Genomic DNA, 24,573 nt, shown 5'->3' with positions numbered 1-24,573 from the left:
GGGCCCCAGGAAGAAGTCGGGCAGATGCTTGTCTGTGTCTTTGTTCCTCTTCCAACCGTCTCTTGAGATCGGAAAAGAGTAGACGTAGGCTTTTGTTTTACTTCTCCCAAATCATATCTTTGTTTTACATTTAAGCCCCGAGTTTAGGACGTTTACCTTGTGAGCAGAAAGAGCACAAAGAAAATGCATCTTCTAGCGTCCATTTACTCATAAAACCTTGAGTTTATCTTTTTATAGCTGAATAATACTCCATTGTTAAAAATACCACATCTTTTTTATCCATTTCTCAGCTGATGGACATTTGGGTTGAAGACAACAATATGCAATATAACAGCCATTGTTGAGTTCCTATCATCTTGTTTAGTGAAATTCTGTATCATTTCTAATGTTTTTTATTAGTTTTATTCTTTTTAAAAAACTTTTAAAAAGTAAACATACATATGTGTTCATTTGTATACATAGTATAAACTCTAAGCAGGTAATATACTTTTAGTATTCATTTTAATTCTAACATACAACCTACTCACTTTCTGTGTATGCGTATGTGTGTGTACACATATACGTTTAAGATATGACTCAAGTAACTTAACCAAGGGATACTAGTCAGTATTTATGATAAAATCACCTGGAATAAATTTACATTCCTTATCTGCTATTCAAAAGTAAAAGATTTTCGTTTTCCCAAACACAGCTCTGAGGGGTAGAATGAATGAACAAACACGACTTGATTATGTTGGTGCCCAATCATGAGCTAAGTATAGGTTTGTTCTGAAGGGAGGGTTTGAAAATGATTCAAGTAAAATGCCAGGCAACAAGCAGGAAATGAGTGGAGCAAACCCGGAGACGTTAGCTGATGCGGCTGAAGCTTAGCACGACAGCCAAGGCAAAGGAAGAAGCTGAGAACAAGCCAGAAGTTCAAGTCCAAAACCAGAGATGAAAACTTAATTCATGTCAGAACAGAAGGCTCAGCCCTTCCATACGCCTTCCAGAAACTGGTGCATGATCTCTTGTAACACAATTTTTCTAAAGCCCTTTGTAAGAATCATGCCAGAACTGGGCCTTTATGGATTGTATTGTATGAGAAACCTCTTGATAGCCTTTATTCAATTTGCTTTGAAGATAGCATGGTTCCATTATTTTTTACTTATATTTCTTCGTAGAGAAACTTCTCTTTGTCACTCTGAATCAGATCATTTTCACGTTTTCATTTCATTCACTGGTAATGCACCAAATTTTAGATTCTGTTCAGTTAAAGTTTTATGTGCTCAATTTACATAAATAGTAGCAATGTTCACTACATGGTTATAAAACATGCACGAATAAAACTTGCTTCTTAAGGTAGAACCATTTCCATAAAAACAGAGATCTTAACCTCAAAATAACCTTAAGCTTCTAAACAGATCATGCTGCAATTGTCACTCAATATATTTTTTAGCTTAAAAATAAAACATACAAAATAAAAGCATAGGGAGTAGGTAGGTCATGAGACAGGAGCTAGAAGTTCCTTTATAGAATGCAAGACCTGAAAGCCCTTGAAAGCTAATCTGGTCGTCTCTCTTATTAGAAGAAGGGAATGAGATTTATACAATGGAAAGACTTGAGCAGAGCAAGTGGTAGTTCCGCTGGGGCTCAGTCTGCATCCTGACCCCTAACACAGAGCGATTTTGACTGTGATTACTGTTTCTCAGCATGTTCTTAACTCCTGTAATAGTTGACAACTATTTTAAAAACCAGAGAAGGGGAGTTTTATCATGAGGCTGAATTTCTCAGGGGAGGCTGGGTTACAGGGAGATCACAGATTAGCACAGAAATTCCAGTGGCTTTAACACAACGAAAGTTTGTTTCTCGGTCCTGTTTTATGTCCAGTGAGGCTCAGTAGGGACGCTGCTCTTTGTGGGCTTTGGGAAAACTGTCGGGTGGATGCCCCATTGTCCGGAAGTGGCATTCTCAGTAACTTGTAGCCTTTTGGCTATGGTGACATTAGACATTTTACAGTGAAAAATAGTAGAAGATATTTAGGATGAAAAGAATTATAAGTCTACTTAAAAAGATTCTTCTGAAAGCTAGTGCTCGGATAAAAGCAGACTCTTCGGAGCAGGAGAAGCTCATATATTCTGACTGTGAAAGAGCCTCTGAGGGTGATATCTAAGCACCTTCAAAGGAGGATTTGACAAGCTGGCCTTGTTTCTTTCCTGGGTAGGAATTACAGGGCCATATCACTATGCTCGTCAGCCTTGATTAGGATTGTGGATTCACTAGTAAGCGAAGGGGGACATTCAGTGGACATGTTCACATGTATATGTTAATTTCACAGCCTCAGTAAGGAGAAAAATAGTTATTTCAATTTCAGATGATGGGGAGAGTACCAAGGAATTTGAGATAAAAATACTAACTGGAGAGTTATCACACTCTGAGGATATGGTTCTGGACCAGGCAAAGTAGCTGCCGTCATGTTCGACCAGTTAGGACCCAGATCACATTATCCTTAGTTCTACTCAATGATTCAGAACTCCATAATAGTTTGTCACGAGTGAGGAATGATCCCAACATTGTAATCTTGGATCTTTGAGTATTGGTAAAAATTTTCATTCCTCAATCTTCCATCTGGGCTTTCAGTCTGGTAAGGTGAGACTAAGATACTACCCACTTGGAAATCACCTTCATGCTGTCATGCCTCCTCTCCCTTCTTCAGCCTCGTATGTCTTTGAATCTACTGAGACACACATAGGAGCTCCTGTAACTGGTGCAGGCAGGAAAGAAGCATTTTAGCTGAGAGCACTCAAGTACAGAAGAAATATTGGAAGTACTCCGTATCAAATTCCATTGCGTGGGTTTGACATGACCGTGATTTTTAACAGTGGTGCTAGAGATTGAACCGGGGCCTTGTGCACCCTGGGCAAGCAGTCTGAGCTGAGGTACACCCCAGCCCAACCGTGGGTTTTTGAGATTAATTTTCATAAAAACATGGCATTATTCTGGGCAGGAAGTAAAAGTTAGGAGTTAGCAAAACTATTCAGGAGAGACTTTGTGAGACTCAAAAGCAGCATCATAACTTGGGAAAAGGTCATGTTTCCAAACTTTCCCCAGGGCCTTGGACATTCTGGCATGTTAAGGCCTGGATATTTTAGGAACACTCAGAACCTGCTCTTTTGGCCTGGATAGGTACATTTTCACTATGGGCCATGATGGTTAACAAGACTTTTCTAGTTAGCTCAAAGCATCAGAAATTGGGGATGTAGGGGAGGAGAAGGGGAGACAGAAGGAAGGCATCACTGGTTGCTTTTTGGGGTCATGGAACCAACCTGTGGCTAGTTTGAGCTGTCCAAGAAGTAAATGGTGACAGTCTTAGTGTGAGAGATACCTCCGTGGGAGTTGGTGATCACGAAGTCTTTATTGCATATGTGAAGGCAATGGAATCAGGAAATACTAGGATGCTATGTCTTCATGGTGTCTTCTCTCTTCTAAAAAGAGCAGCAAAATGAAACCCATGTTATTACTTAAATAACTACCCATGTAAGGAAGAAGTTGTTTACCTTAAGATACAATTAGCCTCTGTACTCTACAATAAAATGCTTGAGACCTTTGGAGACAATACTTTCTCTCAAAAAACACTTCCAGAGCAGTTTCTGCCATGCTGCTGCAGAAGATGACGCTTGTAAGCAGAGGAGTGCTCCTGTGAATCAAGCCTGACTTGTTTGGGAGAAACAGAAAGTATTTTAAGGGCTCATTCCAGCTTCATTCTTCAGAGCTTGGTAGATTTAAGAAGACAGGCTGCTGCTTCTACTTTATCTAGGTTGTGAAATGTGGCCATGACGCTGTATAGTGATTCACAGCACAGAGGTGAACTATTTGATTAGATTGATGTGTGTGATCTTCCCAGTTATTGATTAACGGTTGGAACACTTTCTCATGATCATGGTTATTCACAGAGGTATTTTTCATCTTTAACTAGAAAAAGAGGCAGTAAGAAGTTTCATTTCCCGTTCATGCAAACTGTTACTGCAACCGTTCTTAATTCATATGTAGAAGTTGAATATTTCATAGTAAACACCTATAACATAAGCCTCATAATTTGGTGCATAATGTTATTATCTCATAACTCAACAGGATTATTTATTTTCTTGGTCAGGAAATGTGACTTAAAATAGTTTTTCTATCAGAGAAGATATATTTTTCTCAATGGACTTGCTGCTTCTCCTCAAAATGATTTCATAAGTTTTTGTTTTGTCCTTGTATTTCCACTTACTTCCATGTGGACAACTGTATTTTCAAAATAGCCATCTGCTTTCTACCAATGGTGACCTTCAAACTTGCATTTGCCCAGCCTACTAATTCTAACGTTACCTCATTCTGCTGAGGTGACTGGAACCTAAACCAAATGACACTGTAGAAAGGATGGTAAGAAATTAATCTTAATTCATGTGTGCTGTGGCATAGGGTTTCAACTTGATTTTAGAAAATATCTATATTTTAATGATAAAAGCAGTATGCGCTTTTTGGTTAAAATTTGAAACATTCTGCAAAGTTTAAAAGGAAACTGAATCAGCTTCAATTCTACCAACCCTAACCGAATTTCGGGTATTACCGTCAGTCATTATTCTCTAGATGCATTTTTCTTCCTTTGTCTCTCTTCTTTACTCCACCCTCTTTTTCTGTCTTGCTCTTCTCTGTTTGTTCTGTTTGCTCAAAACTAAGGCTGTACTCTCTCATTGGGAATTGTGCAACTTCACCCCTGGCAAAGCAGTACTGACACACAGAGAGAAACCAGGGCTTTGGTTCAGAGGACCCGAGTTTGGTCCTCCTATTCTTGTTGTTACTATGAATAGCAGTAATGTTAATCACTGCATCTGTGCTCCTGAGAATGGTAACCCAGGTGTGGGGAGGACAGTGCAATTCTGGCATCAAAGATGTGTACCGTACAGACACTCGATTACCTGTTTTTGAAGATACATTTACTAGGAGATGTACTGCTTTCTTTTGTTCTTATGAATACTCCCTTCATATAGGGAATATGACTAGTTTTATACCCATGGAGTCTGTGAGACAGAATTGTAATTATCTCTTCAGAGGAAGAGGGAGGCTTTGAGCACATATTTCTAGGATCCCATCTTGTTTCTGTCCATCACACACCTTGGTTCTTTCAACTACTACTCTGTTTACTACTGGCGACTATTCTGTCCTGAGTTCAAACTATGTACCATCACCACACGAGGCACTTTTCTCACAGTGTTTGGTTTTATCTTCAGAATACCTTGTGAGACAAATAATATTTCTAAGTTGTAGATCAGAAAAATGAGGTTTAGAGTGATTGATTCACGAACGCAGAATCCCTGGATTAGTAAACTGTGCAGGGACTGACCTGGGTGGGTTCTTCTCTTGCCCATGTTTTTGTCATTTAGCTCTCCAACTACTGATCTGGAGCAGAATTGTACTGCATACAGAATAAAGGACTTCTACTGTACCAGCTACTTAATATGATCATTTCAGCTAATTAGGGCCTAATACAGTGCTGGAGTACAATACGGTCCCAGGGATTGGGGCCGGCACATTTTGTAATCAAAACAAGAAATAAAGAAGACTAAGATATAAAAGTGTGTTGGAGCACAATATGGTTCTATTCCCAGATAAGTGGATGGTTAGTATGTATGAATTTGCTTTGTACACAGCAAGGAGGAAGCCCATGCATTCTAATACTATATAGCTGTATTAGTCAAATTTTCTGTTGCTGGGACATAATATCTGAACACACAAATTAAAAGAGGTGACTCAGGGCTTCAGAGGGTTTAGTCCATGGTCTACTGGCTCTAAGGCAGCAACATCATGGTAGAAGGGTATGCTGACTTCCTGGCAGCCAGGAAGCAGAGTAACAAGTGAGACACACCCTGCAAAGGAACACCCACAGCACCCTACTTCCTTCAACTGAGGCCCACCCCCTACTACCCTATTTAGCTATGAACACATCAATAGATTAAGCCACTGATGAGGTTAAACCTCTCCTTATCTGATTGCCTTCTGAAAGCTCTCCCTTTGGACACATTACACTTTTATGGGGAACATGTTGGATCTAAACCTTGATAATAGCTTAGAGAAAATGAAGATAGGAAATGGTGACTCTTTCCACAGGGATCCTGAAGACCGGGACCTGAGTTTGAGCAGAAGCAGAGCAAGAGTTTTGCTGAAGGAGATCTCTAATGTAATCAGAGTTAAAGTTGTTACCGAAGAGTTAAAATATAAAATGAGAGTCCAATAAACATGATTTAATCAGCAGAAGACACAAAATCTATTAAGGGGAAATAGTCTGACTTTGAAAATCAATAAAAAGATAATGGACAAATCTTTTAACCATAGATCCAGCCTAACCTAATTACTTCCTTCTTATTTGCTCATTATATTATTCTAGAATATCAAAGTATTAGTCTAGATCTCTCAGCTTTTCCCAAATCTATTCCAGCAAGATGCCTCCCTTATGTAGTTTTTGTTTCCACTCTCCCTGTGTTTTTACAGATATTACTTAATATTTGAGCCTTTGGTTTTATTTTCCCAAATTCTTTCTTTCTCCCACATAAGTGATATTTCCAAGGACTTCCAAAAGTTTCTTCCATTTAACTCACATATTTCTTTTGCCTATTTTTTTTGCAAATTAACATGCAATTATTAGGTAGCTTCCAGAACTCACTTGTATCTGATTCAGCAATTAACTTTGTGTTTAAAAACTACTGATTTATGCTTCAGTGGCTTATGGGGACATACCAACTTCATTCTACTCTCCTGTGCAGCTGACTACACAAATAATGAGCCAAGCATCACCCCCTGGTAGGCTTAAGACATGGATTGAAGGAATACTAGAACTGGCTTATTGCAGCTTCTCTTTTGGTGAAAATCTTGCTTTACAGATAGCAAAGGTGGAAGAAATTCCAAATGTGGTGATAGTTGTGTAGCAGAGAATAGCTACAAAAATAGAAAATTTGAGGACAGTATTGCTTATTTCGTGTTTAAAATACTCACCAAAGATTGGCTAAAGTAAATGTCAGACGGTAGTTCATTTTGCATCACATTTTTGCATTTTATGGCTAGTACTATATTCCACACGACCTTTTCTATTGCTGTATGAAGAAGGAACATAAGATCATTGAAACTACATAGTCATGAGTAATTTTTTTACTGTATCTATGTGGATATAAATCCTATTAGAATACTTTAAAATGGCTGATTTTTTTTTTTTAGTTTAAGCTTTACCCTATACTACATGTGATAAAATAAGTCTGATTACATGTTTTAATAAAAACAGTTTTTGTTGGTTAATACTACACACTTTAATTTATAAGGCTGTACTTACTAGCTTATTATTATAATCACAATCCTAAACATAAAATCTTCAATATAAATCAGGAAATTGTCACATTTAAGAATTTTTCACTGCCAAAGGAGGGAAATACAAGATCTATCTTATCTACAGAAGTACAAACAAACCTTTTGGTGTGCACTTTTAATTTTTCATGTAAGTTCATGCATATTTAGAAAATAATTGTTTTCCTGATATTTTGTCCTATAAAACCAAAGCAGAATTCATTGTCATTATTACAAACGTTCTTGGTAGGTTTAGCTATCCTAGGAAAAATGTTTATAAACTAATGACTTTTCATATTGTTATTTTAATGCATTTTTAACCAATTATTGGTAAAATATCTATCACTTTCTCTTATTACTAAGCAATCCAGTCAGTGATCACTACTGCAGCGTAACTGTCTATCTAGACTATCTCTCCTGATATTTAAATTAGGATCTCTCTGAAGCAGCCCAGAACAGAATTAAGTTGAACAGTTAGATGCAACTGGTGGTTTTCACTGATGTTAAAATCATGAATGAGTGGTTATTTATCAGTATGAGAAACGTTTTTTGTCCTGATCCTCTCACAATCAGTTTTCACTGTTTCATGAGGACGACCTGCTACATTTTCTTGCCCTTTGAGACCATTTTCAATCCTATGTTTAAGAAAAACCATTTCTAGTTGGAGATATAAAAGCTGTTAATGTTGCAATATGCATGATTGAGGGGCAGCAGTTTACGAACATCTCCGTGTCTGAATCCTCATGTGCAAATGTGCCCCATGACACTCCTGGCTGTGAGTTCTGCAATGCACTGAGAAAGCCGGTTTAGGAAAAAGAGGAGCTTATATCTGAGTCTGAATTTTGAAGCCTTTTCTAACTCAGTGAATATGAATCATTTAATCTCTGTAAGTCTTTGCTTCTTATCTATAATATAGGGATAATAATATTTGCTTCACCCTACTGTAAAGAAATAACTTTATGTGACCAGTGCCTTTTTATTTTTCCTTTTGAAACAACATCTTTGTGATTATGATAGAAACCCCACGCTTCACTGAAATTATTTAGCAGTGTTGCTTGGCAGAAGCCCCCAGTTTCCACTGTTGTTCTCAACAAGTGGATAATATCTCATAATATGGAAATAATAGTATCCAGAATCCTCACAGATATTAGAATCCACAGATGCTCTAATCCCTTACATGAAATAGTATAGTACAGGCATATATGTTATGCACACCCTTATGTATAATGTCTCTAGATTTCTTGTAATATGTAAATAATTGTTGCACCATATTGTCAGGAATACTGGTGGGAAATGTGTCCAATATAGATCAAACATGATCAAATATTTTTGATTCAAAGTTGCCTAAATACATGGATGGAGAATTCACAGTTAGGAAAAACCAACTGCAGTGAGTTAAATAAATATTAGCGGCCATTTTAATTTAATGAGTTTAAATGTCTAAAATTCTTGTAGTAATAACATGGGCAATTATTATTGTATGTATGTTTTAAAAAATAATTTTGTTGGCACATTTTTGACATAATGATCGTATTTGCCATAGGGAATTTGTACCTGTACATAGTATATCTTTATTCTATTTTTCCCATTCCATTCCCCTCCCTTCAGTCCTTCCTCCCTCTTCATTTATAAAACTTTGTTTCGATTGTTTGCCTTCCATTCTTTTTTCTTTATCCCTGTTCCCTTCCTTTCCTCCACACCTTCTTGGTTCCCCTTCCCATCTGAAAATTTTCTTTGCACTTCACAATATCTATTCTCCATTTTGGTCCTCATTTGCCCTTTGGGTTTCTCCCACAAGAGAAACAATGTGATATTAAAACATTTGTATCCAATTTACTTCACTTAAAATTATGTTCTCAAGGTGCATCCATTCACCTAAAATGTAATTCTCAAGTTTATCCTTTTTATGGCACAGTAGTACTCCATTCTGTATAAAAACCACATTTTCTTTATCCACTGGTATCTTGTTGGAGTTATGGGCTGTTTCCAGTAGCTAGCTACTATAAATTGTGCTGCTATAAACATCGGTGTGCATATGTTGCTGTGGTATGATGCGTTTAACTCATTAAGGAAGATACCAAAAAGAGGAATAGCTGGGTCAGCTGGAACCCCTAGATTCAGCTTTTTGAGGAATCTCCATCATGATTTCCATACTGAGTGCACCAATTCACACTCTCGCCAACAGTGGAGAAGTGTTCCTTTCTCCCCACAGCCTTGCCAGCATTTGTTATTGGTTGATTTTTTGATGATAGCCATTCCTTCTGTATAGAGAGCCCTTCCTAGTCCTTGTTGTGTCCTAGGAAGTTTATATTTGTAATCCTATGGGAATGTTATTGGAGTTCTAGTGAGTTAATTCCAATCTACCACTTTCAGTGCAATCCTTAGAGAAAAAAAAAGACACTAAGGCATATTTGTAGTTATGGGGAGCCAGGAAGTCTAAGTCTAGCCATGAGGATGGCTAACCAGAACGAAAGCCTTGGCCCAGGGCCAAACCTGGGTTTTATTAATTTGTGAAGAAAGGAGTGGCTTGATGATGAGTGACTATGAGAATGGCAGGAAGTAGGTGAGTGCTGTGAACTGGGTCAGGCAGGAGATCTGAAATCCACCTCTGCAATATGCAGAGAGAAACACATTGAGAAAGAATAATCTACATGACACAATTCAGGTAGTGTGTGATATTTTGGGATCGGTGCTTCAGCTCTAATGTGTGATCTTTTATGCCCTGGGAAGTCACAGCCTCTTACCTTGAGGCTTGATCCCAGCCTCACGGCTCTGCCTCCTGCCTCACTCTGGCTCACACGTGTTTTATTTGGAAGCCACATGGGGCTGGGGAAACACTGCCCTGTCATCTTTGCTTCAAAGACTACACATCAGCACCTCAGCTGGACCAATTTGCATTGCTTAAAGCCAATTGAAGATATAAGGAAAAGTCCTCTGCAGCTCTGTACATGTCAACACATGGAAATAGGGTCAGATTTAGCTAACACGGAGATAACTGCTCTTCTTTCTAGCAGAGTTATCCAGGTGGTCCTCCACACTTCTGGAGTAAGATGGAATCTCAGTGCTGTTTTCATTTGCATCTCTGTAATGACCAGTGATGTCAGTTTTTGGACAGCTTTTCATGTATTTATTTGCTGTTTCTACTTCATCTGAGAAGTGTCTATTCATTTTAGATGCTTGTTTGTGGATTGGGTCTTTAAATTTGGGGGTCTCATCTTTTTGAATTCTTGTATATTCTAGATATTAACCTTTTGTCAGATGGATAACTGGCAAAATATTTTTCCTATTCTGTGGGCTGTCTCTTCACTCTGTTGGTGGTTTCTTTTGCTGTGCAAAAGATTTTTACTGTGATGTGATCCCTGTTATTGATTCTTTGCAATACTTCCTGTGTGATTGGGGTTTATTCACAAAGTCTTTGCCTACACCTGTCTTTACGAGTTTTATCTATTTTGTCTTCCAACAGATTAATGGCTTCTGTTTTAGCATTTAGATCTTTTATTCATTTTACATTGGTCTATAGAGATAGATGTGGATCTAATTTTAATCTTTGTGATGTGGAAAGCCAGTTTTCTCAGTACTATTTATTAAAGAAGCCATCATCCTTCCAGTGAAAGTTGCCCTTTCTTTAAAAGATAAGGTGGTCAAGCATGTTTGGAGTTGTTTTATTGTTCTGAATCTTTTATTCTGTTCCATTGATCCTTGGGTCTTTTTTTTTCTTGGCCAGTACCATGCTTTGTAGTACAATATCAAGTTTTAAGTCAGAGGTTGTGATTCTCTCTGCCTTGCCCTTGTTCCCTAGAATTGATTTTGCTATTTTAGGTCTTTTCTGGATCCATATGAATTTCAGGATTGTTTTATCTAATTCTATGAGGTATGCTATTGGTATTTTAATCAAGATTGCATTAAATCTATATGACAATTATGGAAATATGGCCATTTCACTATATTAGTTCTGCCTATCCAAGAACAGGGTATATATTTCTATTTCCTGATCTCTTTGATCTCTGTTTTCAGAGTACTGTAGTTTTCAATGTATAGGACTTTTTCTTTGTTTGTTAAATTGATTTCAAAAATATTTCATTTTTCTTGATGCTATTGTGAAAGGTATTATTTTCTTAATTTCTATCTCAGTGAGTTTCTTATTTGTGTACAGGAATGCTTTTGATTTTGTATCCTGCTATGCTATCAACCTTAGTTATTAATTGTAGGAGTCTTTTGTTGGACTTTTTGGAGTCTTCTATGTAGTGTATCATGTCACCTTCAAAAATAATAATTTCACATCTTTCTTTCCAATTCTTATTCCTTTTATTTCTTTCTCTCATCTAGCTGCTCTGGCTAATGTTTCTGGAACAATATTATACAGGAGCAGTGATGTGTACATCCTTGTCTTGTTCCTGACTTTAGAGTGAAAGGTTTCTCTTTTTGATCATTTAGTATAATGTTGTTTATTGATTTATCATAGGTGGATTTTTATCAAATTGAGATAAAAACATTTTTATCTTAATTTCCTGTAGGGTTTTTTTTTGTTGTTTTTTTTTTTTTTTAGTTATGTCTATGTTTATTAAAGAGATTGCCCTCTGTTTTCCTGTTTTGGTTGGCTTCTTTTTTTGGTTTGGGTATCAGAGTAATACTTGCTTCTAGAAATGACCTTGGGAGTATTTCTTCTCTTTCAATTTCATTAAAGAGTTTGAGGAGTAGTGGAATTAGATCTTCTCTAAACTTTTTGTAGAACTTAGCAGTGAATCTGTCTGGACCTGGGCTTTTATTTGTTGGTAGATCTTTATTTACTTTTTCAGTTTCACTGATTGATATTGGATTGTTTAGAATTTTTATGTTTTCTTCATTCAGCTTTGGTAATTCATATATATCTAGGAATTTATCCATTTCTTCTGAATTTTACATCTTATTTGAGTATAGATTTTCAAAGTAGGTACAGATGATCTTCTGAATTTCTGTAGTATCTGTTGTGATTTCTCCCCTTTTATTCCTAATTGAATGGATGTGGGTCTTTTCTATCCTTCCATTTGGTAAGACTAAGCTAAGGGTTTATCTATTTTACTTAATCTTACAAAGAACCAACTCTTCAATTCATTGATTCTTTGTACTATTTTCTTAGTTTCAATTCTATTAATTTCTGCTCTGTTCTTTTAAATTGTCTTCCTCACACAATCTTTGGGTTTGACTTTTTCTAGAAGTTTGAGTTTCAACATTAGGTTATTTATTTGAGCTTGCTACATTTTTCTTATGTGGGAATGTATTGCTACAAACTTCCATCACAGGACTGTTTTTATTGTGTCTCATATGTTCTCTGATGTTGCTTTGGCATTATCATTCAATTGTAGAAATTTCTAAATTCTTCTTTAATTTCATATGCAACCTATTGATTGTCCAAGGGGGCATTGTTTAATTTCCATGTATTTATACAGTTTCTGTGTTCTTTTGCTATTTGTTTCCAATTTCTTTGCAGTATGATCTGATAATATGAGTAGAATGATTTCAGCCGTTTTGCATTTACTTAAGCATATTCTGTGAGCTAGTATGTGGTCTATTTTGGAGAAAGTCCTATGTTCTGGTGAGAAGCATACATATTCTGTTATCGTTGGGTGGAACTCTGTAGAGATCTACTAAATTCATTTGTTCAAAGTTTTGTGCAGCTATGGTATTTCTTTGCTGATTATTTTTCCAGTTGATCTGTCTCTTTGTGACAGTGAGGTGTTGAGGTCCCCAGTACAATTCCATTGGTATTATCTGGATTTTCATATCCATTAGTATCTGAGTTGGTTGTGCCAGTTTTTGATGTATATATATTTATGATTGTTATCTCTCCTCTTGTATTGTTCCCTTAACAAGTACGTAGTGACCTTTGTCTCTTCTGACCAATGTTGGCTGGAAATTCACTTTGTCTGCAAGTAGAATTGCTACTACTCCTGCATTTTCATGGGTTTCTGTTGCATGGAGTATTATTTTCCATCCTTTGACTTTCAGTCTGTGGATTTAACTTGGAGTTAAGTGTGTTTCTTATATTCAACATATTTTTGCATCTAGTTTCTCAATCTAATCTGCCAGTCTGTGTCTTTTGATTGATGAGTTGAAACCATTCACATTGATGGTTAAAACTGAGGTATTGACTTATCCTTGTCATTGTTTTATTTTCCTGTTGTTGATTCTCTTTCCCTCCTATGTAATTGCTTGTCTTGCTTGGTGGATTCATTGTATTGGGATTATTGGAATTGGTGTTTTCATTGTTTCTAGAACTTTTTGGCATGCTGGTTTGGCAGTCATGAATTTCTTCAAGTGCTCTTTATCATGGAAGTATGTTACTTCTCCATCAAGTTTGAAAGAATTTTGCAGTGCAAAACAATCTGGGTTGGAGGTTGTTTTCCTTTAGGGCTTGGAATACTTCACTTTAAGCTCTCATTGACTTAATGGTTTATGTTGAGAAGTCTGCTGTGATTCTGATGGGTAATCCTTTATATGTGATTTGATTGTTTCCTCTAACAGGTTTTAATATCCTGTTCTTGTGTGGAATTTCTGGGGTCTTGATTGTGATATGTCTCAGTGTGGATATTTTTCTGATTATGGCTAGTTAGGGTTTTATTTTTTATTTTTTATTTTTTTGTTTTTCTCCGGTACCGGGAACCAAACTCACGACCTTGCGCTTGCCAGGCAGACGCTTTGCTGCTGAGCTAAATCCCCAGCCCCTAGTTAGGGTTTTATATGTGTCACTTATCTGTATGTCAAATTCTTGTTCCATGCTTGGAAAGTTTTTTGCTATTACTTCTGTGAGCAGGTTTTTTATATCCTGTCTGTGGTCTTCTGATATTTCATTGATTCCAATTAATCTTATATTGTTCTTTGCATCATCTATCAACTGTTGGATTGTTTTTTTGTAGTCCTTGACTAACTTTTAGAACTCTTTCATCTGATGACCACCAACCACAACCCTGTCTTCCAGACCTGGTATTCTATCTTCACATTGGTTGATTTTGCTGCCTATGCTTTCAATAGAATTTTTAACTTCTTGGATATCTGTTTGCATTTGTTTTATGGCATCCAGTTCTATCCTCTGTTGGATATAGAATGTTCCCTGAGCTTCTCTACTTTTTAAAATCTATATCATCTCTAGATTAACTGATGATTTCTTCATTATGGTCATCTCTCATTAGTTGCCTATGTGATTATTTCTGTTTTGTTTTTGTCTCGGGACTTGTTAATTTGTTTTGTTACTTCTGCTGCTGCCACTTCATAAAATTCAATAGGAAGCTTTTGATTTCTTGCACTCCATGCTCCTCTGGGTTTGCTTGGGGTGAATTGGGTGTGTTGAATTGAATCTTTTGTGTTTTCTCATTTTCTACATTTTACAAAATTTGTTTTCTGCATTGAGGTTTGTATATTGTTATGGTAAATAGTTTTATTATAAGAATCAATACCTCTTTAGGTAATGACTATTTTTCAGAGCTGTCTTCTAGGTGTAGCTGGCTTTTGGCTTTGAGTATGTCCCATGATCCTCCCTCTTCTGTTTACTAGGGATGAAAGGTCAGGCTGTTTGGCCTAAGAGCCAGTTCTGTGGTAGATGGGCCATAGTATTGACTATGACCTCCAAGACAACCTGGATAGTTGCATACAATGAGCATCTATTACTTAAAATAGTAATATAACCTCAACTAACTTAGTACTATCAGTAATAACTACAGTGTCAACACTAACTGGAAATTGACAAACTGTAATAACTAATATTTTGTCACCTTTGACCTTAGGTACAAGATTGATAGTTATATAACAAGATCAAAGACAAATCAGAAAGTTAGATACAGTAAATATCCCCTTGATAGAGCAATTAACTCCTTTCACCGTAAAGCAGTATTCAGCTGGGGTGAGATATAGTTAACTTCATATAGATTCATAAAGGTAGGTGGTACAGGTGTGGTAGTATGAAGCAAAAGGAGGAAAAGAAATAATATGAAAAATACAGTAATGGTGGATGTGAAGAATATGGTAAGGTCAATATAGGAGGTCCTGATGTAGGAGGAGTACAGGGAAATTAGTGGTGATAGATAATAGAAACAGAGATGACCACATAGGAGGAGGCTAAATAATAGAGATGGGGATTAAGTTAGAGGAGGAGAAAATAAGAAAAATCTAAGGGAACAAGTTGAAAGACAGAAAGTGAGAAAATAAGGGAAGAGAGGCATAGAGAGAAAGGAGGGGCTATTCAAACAAATAAATCCAAATAATATTAAAAGGGAAGATAAAAAACAAAATAGTGAAAAATAAAAAAACATAGCAATAATGGAGAAGAACAAAAGAAAAAAAGAGAGAAAAAACTTGCTGTGCATTTCCAGAGCAGTGTTCTCTCCCCAGGTCAGTAGTCTTTAATCTTGCAGTCACATTCCTCTTTGCCCTTCCCTACAGTGTGAGTTTCTGTGGAGGTTGCTCAGTTCGAGCTGGACCCTGTCCTTAGTCCCCAGCTTGGGGTAGCTGTTTAAGCAGGGAACTGGACCAGGGAGTGTGTGAGTCTTCATTAGTGAAGCTCCTGTTCTGGATTCCTTCTGATTTTGATGCTGGTTACCCAGTATATTTTCCAGTGTCTGTGGGACAGGTTCCCAGTATGCAGAGGCTCCTGTGGGCTCTTGGACCTGAACCCTCAGTCCTGTGAATGCTCAGAGGAGAAACAGATCTGTCCAGGGCAAATTTGTACAAGCCCAGTTAGTGTGCCATGCTGGATGATGTCTCAGGATTTGGAGTACTGGGCAGAATAGGTAACCATTAAGCTTTGCTGCTTGAGTGGAGGGTTGGCCTGTTGGGTTGGGCAGGACTGTGCAGGGCTCTGGCTGAATATAGGATGGAGATTCTGCTGTGCCCGGGGTGCTCTGTGTAAACCCTGGTTATCCAGTGACTGGTGTTAGATGTCTGACAGAGGCTCTAGCAGGTCTAGTGCTGGAGCAGGACAGTGATATCTCGGTGTAGACTCAAATGAGCCTAGGGTGCTGAGTACAGACTCAGTCTGGACCAGTGTTAGCTCTGTTTGGAGGGTGAATGTCCCAATTTGCTTGTGATAAACTGTAGGCTCCCAGCAGTGACTCAGGCGTGCTCACGGCCCAATATTGAAGACCTCCAACACAGGCAGTGGTTGCTTGTTTATCTGGCTAGAGCCTGAGAACAAAAGGGGTGGTGGGGGGAGGGAGCAACTCCCTGGTCACTTGCTCCTGGTCTGTGCCAGAAAAAAACTGCTGCCAGGCTGAAAAGTCCTCTGTTCGGAGAGGGACAATGAGGCAAAGGGCCCATATACCTCAAGTCTATCCTGTCTGGCTTGCCTCTGCTGTGCTGCCTGGATCCCACAGCTATTTCGGAGTTTCTCAAAATGGCGGTTGCTGTGTTGGGCATGGACTACGCAGTCCTGTTGGACTGCTTCATTTCTTTTAAACTGCTAAGCATATGTTTTGTTTGATCTACAAGTCTTTTCTTTCAAATTGACTTTTTGTATCAGGGTGTACGTCCCTCCCCTTCCTCCAGCTACCTGTGTTTTTAGGTGATGTTCTGTAAGTCTTTCTCAGATCTGACTCCTCCTCTGTTAGGCCATGTTGGATCTCTCTTGTATGTGTATTTTAAATTATACAAATATTTTCAGATAAATTATCTCATTTAACCTTCTTTCAGACTTTGTGTTAAAGTCATCACCATCCTTTTATAGACTTGCAAACTGCATTAACATTTTTAAACTGTAGTTCTTCAATGGCCAATAAATAGCAAATGACAGCATTGAATGTTGGTGCAAACTTTTGACAGTGAGTACCAGGTAATCTTGTTTATGCCACATGCAATTGAAATGTTGGCTGGCATTTAGTAAGATGGATTGTGTATTAAAATTTCAAAACTCATTATTGAAGAACATTGAAGGAATTTTCCTGCTGGAAGTTTCTGTCAGTCTAGGAACAATTGCTCTTTCCTGGAAGTCAGGAAGTGACAGGCAGCCACCCTAGCACCATAAGGCCGGTGCAGCAACAGCTCCTTTGTGTAGTAAAAACGAGGTAACAGGTGGAGCTGTCACAACTGGAAAAAGCTGAAGAGAGAAGTTTCTGTATTGCACTGGGAGAGTTCTGAGTATTTTGTAAAGCAAGCTGGTCAGGCTTACGGAATTAAATCCCACTGTTTACGTGTCTTGGGGAAGAAGCGGAGGGGGCCAGCTGAGTCAGCACCGAGTTACTAGGTCATCAGAGGGAACAGCAGCTTCCAGAACGCACAGCCGTCATGCCTGAGTTTGAACTGGGTATTGTATCGCTTGTTTTCTATTCCTATGACAAAAGATCCGACGCTTGGTACTTTAAAGAAAAGAGGTTAATTTCGCTGTCTGTTCTCGAGTTCAGCTCTGGTGAGCGCTGCGTGGTGAATGGCGTCAGGTGCTGGGAGCACGCGCCGGAACACACAGTGAGGCAGACAGGCATGGGGTGACTGGAGGCCAAGCTCATTCTTTTCCAAAACTAATTAATTGTGCAAGACCAGCATTAATTCTCTCCGGACAATGCCGTCAGCGGCCTCCCTTTCTGACATTAAACCTTCGCTGGGGTCCATTTCCTACAGGCTCCACCTTCTCCTGTGGAGAAGCTCTCACTCAGGAAGGAATTCAAATGTGTGCTCACACTGGGGAAAAGGCTTCCAGCACGTGAAACTTTAGCAACAAGGTACGCCCAGAGCACACCAGGGATGAAAGCAGGTTGAATCCTTAGAGAAGACAGCGATTTAAAAGAAGACTTAAAACAGCTGAGTATAAAGTGGCTAAGTTGATCTGCATTGAAATTAAGAATTTCTGTTTATTGGAATACAGTAAGAGTGTGAAAAGACAAAACACAGAATCTGAGGAGATATTTCCAAGTTAGGCAAATAAAAGATACATTCACATTCTTTGTTTTCCACTATAAAGATCATAAGAAAAGGCAGAAAATCTTACAGAAAAGTGGGCAAAAGCACTGGATTATTTTACACTTCAGCAAAGAGAACTTCCAAAATTCCATTAAGCACAAGAAAAAGCCCCTCCTTTATTAGTCACTACACAAATGCAAACCATAATGTGATACTACTAAACCCAACCACATACATACAGTGCTGGCAGGATTGTAAATTGGTACAACTGCCTTGGAAAATTCTTTGGCAGTATCTATGAAGATGAATATACCACATTATATGACCTAGCAATTTTATTCCTATTAAATACCTGGTTGCCAGAAAAATGTGTATATTTGTGACTCAATAGCAAGTATGACAATATCCATAGAAGAACTATTTGTAAGAATAATTGCAGACTAAAGACATTCCAAGTGAATACCAGACTGGAAAAGTTGTCTTAGTTTCTTATACATAATAATATCCTATATAGCTAGGATAATAAATGAATGCACACTATAAAATAAGCTCTGGAATAGAATAAATAAATAAAGCACATTTCATTCTGAAAGACAAAGGAGACATATACCCTTGGCAGTGATGATTTCTGTGGAAAGAAAGGGCAGTGGCCAGTTTGGATAGGGGCCTAGGGCAACTTGGATTTAAGGAAACACATTATTTTTTTACTCGTCAAAGCCAACTGAAAGGATGAGGAAAGTTGTCTCTGGCAGCCTCAGCTATTTCTCAGCTCAACATTCAAAAGCTGACACATGACCTGCACTGGGAACGTTCTGGCCGGAGTCACAACAATCTCCTGGGGCTGGGCTGCTCTGGGGGCACCCGTCTCGTCAGACCTGGACGTTTTGAGAGACGCTGTCCACGCCAGGACTTGTTGATCTTTCCAGACCGAGTTCCTCCGAGCTAAACATACTTTGTGCAGTTGCATCCATGGCTTGAGGGAGAAGCTCTCACTCAGGAAGGAAATTCAAAGCGGGTAACTTAGTGCAGGTACTGTTGAGATATAGAGGACATTTATATTTTCAGCTGCTTCCTGATCTTTTCCTTTCTTCTGTCTCATTCCCTTTGTTATATTTAAACTAACTATGACATAATTCTGCTAAAGTAGTGACTTTAATCATGTCAAAGGTATTAGTGGGGTAACATTTGGGACCTCACTATAACCTTTTCCTGTAACAAGGACAGCTGTGTACAGACTATAGAATCTCCATTGCTTGATTCAGCAAAGGCCAAAGATGAGGTCGTGGATATGCTTGGTGATGACACCCATAGTGGACAATTTCTAAAGTTTTCTGTAGGATGAAATTATTTTTTGTAATAATCTTGAAATGACAAAAATAATATTAGTGGTCAGAGAAGAAATATAGACAATAATTTTTTTATTTTACTGGGTCATCTAAGTGATGCCATTGGAAACAAAATTATTAAACAAAATATAATCTAAAACATTTAAAAAAATTCAATATAGGTGTCAGTTAAAACACACTTCATTTTCTTATCTCAGCATTCATTATTTCAAGAAAATTAATTTAAAATTGAGATATTATTTGACAATAAATGTTTAATGCATAAACTAAAATTTCCATCCATGGTGTAAAATGTTCTACCTATTACATTTTTTCAGTATTTTAAATTATAGATATAAACAAAGACTCCAAGTGGTCACATAAAATGGCAGAAGTCAAGTAGCTAGAATTGTTTTCTTGTTTTCATAATCACAGTTCTATGATTTTTCTTAGAATAAACTTTTCAAATTCAGGGTTATGCTATTTCCCAAGAGTTGGAGGAATAAACTGTACTTAGAGTAATTTGAAACCTTCCTAACTTTTAAAATAGACTTTCCAAATGAACTTGTATAGCTGAGTCAGTGCATATTATGGACTTCCTACAGATAGTGCTTCTCTGAGTTAACTTTCTCATGGAAGACAACGTTTATTGAAGATAAATAATAAAAGCATGCTAACTTGAAGCTGACATAGATAGTATCAAAACTCAGCAACAACAAAAGTCTCCAAATAAACTGATAAAAAGCTGATGGTTTTGAACAAGTATTTCTCCAGTGAAGACTTACAAATGGCCAATGGACATATAAAAACATGCTCAGCACTTAATCAGTGACATGCCAATGAAAGCCACAATGGGAATCCACCTAATACCCATTACAATGGCTACTTGCATCAAAAACAACAATATCCAGAAAGCAGAAAATTTTGCCAAGGATTTGGAGAATTAGAAACCCATGTGTACTGTTGGCAAGAATGTAAATTGTTGTGGCCACTGTGGAAATGTTGTGATGCTCCCCCGAAAGAGAAAACCAGAATGGCCATCTGATTTGACAATTCCATTTCTGGGTATATACTCGGATGAATCAGAGTAGGGTCTTGAAGAAATAATTGCATATTAGTAGAAATCTTACTCATGATGGCCAAAAATGTGGAAGCAACCCATGGGTCAATCAACAGATGGACAATGAATAGGAAAAATGTAATATATGTAAATTCAGCTTTAAAAGGGAATGAAATTTTGATGCATGTACACATGGGTTAAACTTGAGGATATTACATTAACTGAAATAGGCTTATCACACACACACAAAGGCAAGTATTGCGTGATTTCACTGAAGTGAGATAGAGCACTCAGAATCATAGCACAAGGAAGTAACATGAAGGCTGTCAGGGGCTGAGAGCAGGGGGAAAAGGAGGTGTTTCATGAGTACAAAGTTTCAGTTTTAAGGATGAAAAGAATTCTAGGGATGGCTGGTGGTGATCACTGCACAGCAGTGTGAATATGTAAATTAAATTAAGGAGACCATTGTTGTTGGCTTAGCTTTGACTCTAAGTGCCAGAGGATCAAAGTTAAATAGAGCCATTCATGTGAGGATGCCAAGTAATCAAACTTAAACTACAGGCCAGTTTTCCAATTAACAAGGAATTCACAGCAACCACGCGAAAGAGACCCGGTCACCCTCCGCTGGCATGATAAGAGATCCTGTTCTAGGATAAAAAAACTGAGGTTCATCAGCCTGGTTTCTGTACTGCTGTTCCTTGTCCTGCTCAATCTACCTTGCAAAAATTCACAGTTCTTTCTGTCCTGACCAAGCTGCTATTTGTTTTGTAAATTGAATGCTGCCTGGTTCATGAATCACTAATAAAAAACAAATTAGACTTTTAAAACTCAAGTTGCTGAAATTTTGTTATAGTTCTTCATTTCACTGAACAATTAAGAGTGGCCAATTTCGTGTTATGTATATTTTACAAAATAAAAAAATGAAACTCAGCCTGAGTATAGCAATGATCTGTAATTTATACCAGAAAGAGATGTTTCATAGAAGAGTATTTTATCCCTGACGTTGTTAGAACTCTTGGGGTTTGGCGCTAATAAAGAACAAACTGATTTCAGCTGCTTTAAAGGACAGTTCTGAAACTTTTACATTGCAAAAGGCGTGGCCTCCGGACATTAGGTTCCAGCGTGACGGTCACTGTGACTTGTTCTCAGCCCCTGTCACAGCCTCCCCAGCTAAGGGCCCCCTTGTCTGCCCAGGCTGAGGTCTCTGTACTCCCATCGGGCTCTCTTGAAATGCAAAAGTGGGGGCTGCTTCTCCTCCTGTCTCCTCTGTGCAAAGTAAACGCGTATTGCTGGAGACGTGAACAAACAGCACTGCATGTGGCCTGTGACCGAACGCCGGTTTTTCCTTCCTGAGGTCTGGGGACTGTTGAGTTGGTCTAGGAGTTTGCACTGGGTCTTCCCTGATTCCTGCCCTTTCATGTCCCTCTTCTTCCTCTGTCCAGTTTCTGTGCTCCCTGTCTATGTCCCAGGTTTGCTATCATCTGCTCTCTCTGTGCAGTTATGTTTTTAGCCTCATGGAATATTCAGTGCAGAGAACTCTTGGTCTTTGGTTATATACGTGCCTGAACAACAGTTTTGCAAAGTGTGTTTCCTTCCAGTAAGTTCTACAAGATCTGACTGTCCTACTATTCCCTGCTGCAGTTTGAGTTTCTTGTTATTTGTGTTGGACTTCTCCCTGCACAATCAACATTCTCTGGAAGCTACAAGGACCCTTTAAAGATACTTTGGCAGGAAGAGTCACTTGCTCCTTGTAGTATAGTTGAATATTAATGGCTTCTTGGACAGGCCCATGTCTTTCCCAGCATCGCTGTGTTGGTCTCTCCCAATAGATGCATTGCTGCATGGTCACTCAAGGCCGGTGTGGTACAGGCTGTTCATTTACTTGTATTATTTTTGTTCCATCAGGTGTCAAACCTAATTTTAAAAATTTTTATGTTTTCATTTTATTAGTGCATGTTTGCAGTTTGTGCAGATTACAGTCACCTTGCGGGACAGCTACACATACACACCACAGCTTGCTTCTCTTTTTAAATTCTTTGCTGTCCTCTCCCCACTTTAATTCCCCTGTCCCATTTTTCATTCTACTTATATTATTTTCTCATGTCCAAATTATCTTCTGTGAAAACTTGGTTCTAAGAAATTCTCTGAAAGTAAAAACAGTCTTAACACAAAAGAAAGTGCAGGAGATCTGCAAACTAAACTTTTATCTTCAAAATTTGAAATATAGGTACTTTAACACATTAAAAAATCCAAGGAAACTTAAGGTAATATACCTGCCTGATTTTGTTTATCTCAGTATCTTCCATACTTACTTGATTGCGGATCATCTTTTTTTCTGTGACAGCTATTAAATTCCTGCCAAAATTAGGTCATTTAGAACATCCTTTGAGAAGTGCTATGTTATACTACTATTACAATCATTTTACAGGCAAATTGACAAGGAGCTGCTAAGTGGGATAGTAACCCAACTTTTCTATGTTTACTTGCTCCCCTGAGAGTAGGGTTGTAAGAGTTAAGGCTTTAGGAAATCTAAAGGAAAGAAGAAAGAAAATTAGGAATAGTTGGTCTGTCTACCTACCTCTTAGTTTTGCTGTAATTACTCAAATAAAAGTAATCCTATTGATTACAGCAACATTCGTCATCCGCATCACATACCAGCTGCTTCAGGTCAGGTGTCATGTATTCGTTCTTTCTTCTCCCTCTGGGATCTGTAGAAGTTTTCTCATAACGAAAGGTAAATACCAAGAGCCTGGCAGAAATTCTTTGAATATTACCTAAAAGGTAATATTCCATTGGCCACAGCACAGCACAAGGCTCTGTCTATTTCTAGTATTAGTTTTGTATTTGTCTGCTTTGTTAAAAGTGGTTGTTTAAGCAACACCCAGATCTCCCTCATGTTTCCCACTGGATACCGTGAGTCATTTGCCGTGTTTCTTCTCTATGCATCTGCTCATTTCTGTGGCACATGCTGAAGGAGCATTAATTTCCACGGCAGACACACTGTTCTCATGACACAGGGGATGAAAAAGAGTTAGGGAACCTCTTGATGGGTGGCCCAAACACGTGGCCTTGCCAAGCCCAACAGTGTGGCGGGGGTGGGGAGATGCTCTTGTCTTCCACAGTGGGCACTGCAGTTACATGACCAGAGGTAAACATGCACAGTCCTCTTCTGGGCAAGGAAAAACTAATAAGTAAGAAACAGTTACTCAGGAATAACTTCGGGTGAAAGTAGGAATATAACCAAATAAGAATGTCATAAGCTGGTAGGATTTATGTTTCTCATATGAAAGAAAGTCTGGAGGAAAATAGCTGCTGCTCTTGGGTGTAGCTTCTCAGCAGCGCCTTCGCGGTTCCCCTCTCATCTTTCGACTCCACTGTCCTCAAAGTGTGGGCTGTCTGCAGGAGTGCACACTGCTTCCTAATTTCAAGAAGGTGGCACAGCTCCATGAATCACACCTATATTGAAGACAGGAAGAAGGAAAAGGGATCCCGTCTATGTTATCAATCAAGAATTTTTAGAAGCTGCACCATCTCTCACTCCATTTATCTCACTGTGTAGCACAGACTACTTGAGTCACAGCGGTCCTCTGGTGAAGAGGGCGAAGCAGGTCAGGGCTTCCACAGGAAATCGTTACTGAGGACAAAGGTTTGCGTCTGAACTTCTGTTGTTGTTTACAGCTGGGAACAAAAGATGAACTTCCAGCTTCTGTTGGTATTTTTGATCAACTTTTCATTTGTTATGCACATAGTTTTTAAAGTCATGCAATGAAATGTCCCAAACAATCTAGTCTCACAAAGTTTATGTTGGCATATTTGCCATTAAGGAGACTATTGTTGTTTAGGATTCTACCTATGTAGTTCACACCTTACCTAAGAGAAATAAATGACACTCAGTAATGAAATCTCACGTATGACAGGTTTTAGAAGAAAAATCTTTCTTACTCATATTTGGTTTGCTTATACTTGTGGACTTTGCAGTTCTGT

Source organism: Chinchilla lanigera, unplaced genomic scaffold (assembly GCF_000276665.1).
Source record: "Chinchilla lanigera isolate Chin_1 unplaced genomic scaffold, ChiLan1.0 scaffold00053, whole genome shotgun sequence".
Classification (NCBI taxonomy): Eukaryota; Metazoa; Chordata; class Mammalia; order Rodentia; family Chinchillidae; genus Chinchilla; species Chinchilla lanigera.
This window is presented reverse-complemented; position numbering follows the sequence as displayed.